This window comes from Triticum dicoccoides, chromosome 2B (genome assembly GCF_002162155.2).
Source record: "Triticum dicoccoides isolate Atlit2015 ecotype Zavitan chromosome 2B, WEW_v2.0, whole genome shotgun sequence".
NCBI lineage: Eukaryota > Viridiplantae > Streptophyta > Magnoliopsida > Poales > Poaceae > Triticum > Triticum dicoccoides.
In genome coordinates this window covers 115,417,173-115,419,446 of record NC_041383.1, presented here as the reverse complement: position 1 = coordinate 115,419,446, position 2,274 = coordinate 115,417,173, and the positions used below count along the sequence as shown (strand labels likewise).

The 2,274-nt window shown below is 41.2% G+C and overlaps 1 protein-coding gene across 3 annotated transcripts in view; it reads left to right on the top strand.

Annotated features, from left to right (window-relative positions):
- Positions 1–2,274, top strand: part of LOC119362466 (F-box/kelch-repeat protein SKIP6-like) — a 7,359-nt gene extending 5,085 nt beyond the window's left edge. For 2 of the 3 annotated variants that reach the window (XM_037627691.1, XM_037627692.1), the window contains exon 3: positions 1,754–2,198. The gene's annotated coding sequence lies outside the window, so the exon portion shown is untranslated. Of the gene's footprint in view, positions 1–1,753 lie in introns of all 3 variants that reach the window. The other variant, XM_037627693.1, reaches the window with a different exon arrangement.

The window sequence follows — 2,274 nt, the reverse complement described above, 5'->3', positions numbered from 1 at the left end:
GATTCCCCTTGCTCAAGCCTCGAAGGTGAGTTCCCCCACGCTACATGATCCTCTCAGGTGCTATGCATGGTAAATCCTAGGTTCCTAGGGTTGGGAAGCAGCAAATTCATTTGGGATTTAGGGGAAGAATCTATCTATATTGCTGTTTCTGGGTATTCAGATCTGGACAGGTGCTATACATGGTAAATCCTAGGTTCCTAGGGTTGGGAAGCAGCAAATTCATTTGGGATTTAGGGGAAGAATCTATCTGTATTGCTGTTTCTGGGTATTCAGATCTGGAAATCACCAATTTTGAGTCCCTATATATGGAATGTTTCGTACGTATTGTTCCCACGATCGTTTTGAGTGGTTAAACATATCAATTGGAGTTGCGAAGCTCCTGTTATGCCTGTTTCTTTGCAGTTCAGAATTTCAGGGGCAGCGAAGAATAGAGTTTTGCCGTGGGCTTTAGGAGCTTTTACCATTCAAATAAATTCATGTTTTGTTCCCTGCTATGCTGTCTGTGATGCATAGTTGCTAGTACGAAAGGTTTCAGTTAATTCTCATGAGTATTCATGTCGCTATGAATTTTCAAAGTCGGCTACTCGCTATTTCTGAATCTGAAAACAGCAGTGAAGTACTTGCTGGTTTTGACCTTCATAAGTTCATATGCCGAGTTCGAATTGTTAGTTATTTGTATATTTATGAATCCATAGCCATCTTGTTTGATTGTTTTCGAGCTTCCTAGCTCAAGATGTGAATTTTCCGTGTAAGAGCAGCAAAGGGTTGCTCCCTCGGGAATGCAATTAGGCACGTTTTTGGGTATATATGTTTTTCATCATGTTTTGGCACAATCTTTAAAACTGGTATTTATGTTTCTACATCTATTTTTATTACATGCTTTGTTGTGTACTTGCTGAGTCTTTAGACTCACCTCTTGTGAGCTTTGTTTCACGTACATCACTGTGAGGCTTTGCAAGTAGTTGGAAGGGTGTAGCTCCCATGGGTGTTCACTGCAAATTTACACCCATTTCATTTACCTAGCTTGATCATGATAACCCTAATACTTTATTTCATGATTCTTGATAGATAGGATCTACTTGTTGTGTATTAACTTTGCTTCAGTTTGTTCTCATGACCATTATACTTGCTCTCCAAGGTGGATTGGAATTTACGGGTCCCACCATATATGTTTGTGTGCTCGGAACAATTGGTTTCCTATTTCGGTGTAGCATGTCGGTTTGGGGCTTCACCACCGAGCTCTGTATGTTAATTACGAGCTTTACTCTGTTTATTCAATTGTCTGCCGTGGATGTCCGACGGTACAAAGGAGGTGCTGCCGGATTTTTCCCATGAGCATGCTAGGCTTTGGTTGTGTTCTGGTGGTAATATGCTTATGGCATGAATGAGATCATAGAGTTTGTTTTGTGCCACCTGCCATATTACCCCATCTCGTGGATTACATCTTCACACCGTTTAGTCAGGTCTAATGCATCGTTTCAGTAGCAGCAGTGGTTATTATACCATAAATGTTTCCTCACAATATTTGACCTTGTCACTGAAGGAAATTTGACATGTCACCAAATGAAGAAACAATATTTCCATATTTCCATCATCTTATCATATCGTGGTGACTGCTCTGGTCCTTTGGATAGGGAAAAATATTTATAAGAATGAGAAATGCATATACTGCTCCATGGTATCTTTTGTATACATCATAATCAGTCTGCGTGGTGTTAGTTTCTAGTTTAATTTTGTTTATACTTGCTTGCAGGTAAACAGAGCAATAATAAACCTGTCTGACTCAAGATGAGCTTGATTCAGCCCACTGTGGGTGAGGTCTTTTTCCTTGAGAGACAGGAAGCGAGAACTACTCGACAGGAGGTCTGCATTGTGATTCCACGGTCCTTTCTTCTGGCTAGATGTGTTTCTCCAGCAAAATTGTGTACACTAAAAACGACGTGAAACAAGGTAAGCAAGACTGCCATGTCGCAAGGCTGTATCTGTTGGGCCTGTCGTACAAGCATGGAAGAACTGTTGCTGTGTTGTTTTCTTCGTGGGCACTATGAAGAAGTCACGAAGAAAGTAAAGCCTGAAGAAGATTCCGGTAAGAAAAACTTAGTGGGTGTTTGGCCAATTGGATTGTGGTATGCTGACGCGTTATTGTCATGAATAAGCCAAGAAATATGGTCAGCTGAGCAGCACAGGCACTAGAAACACATCCATTGGTGCTGCATAGAAGCTTCGCTTTTGGAGAGTCGCTGCAGAACAACGATGACGTGTACAACACGAGCA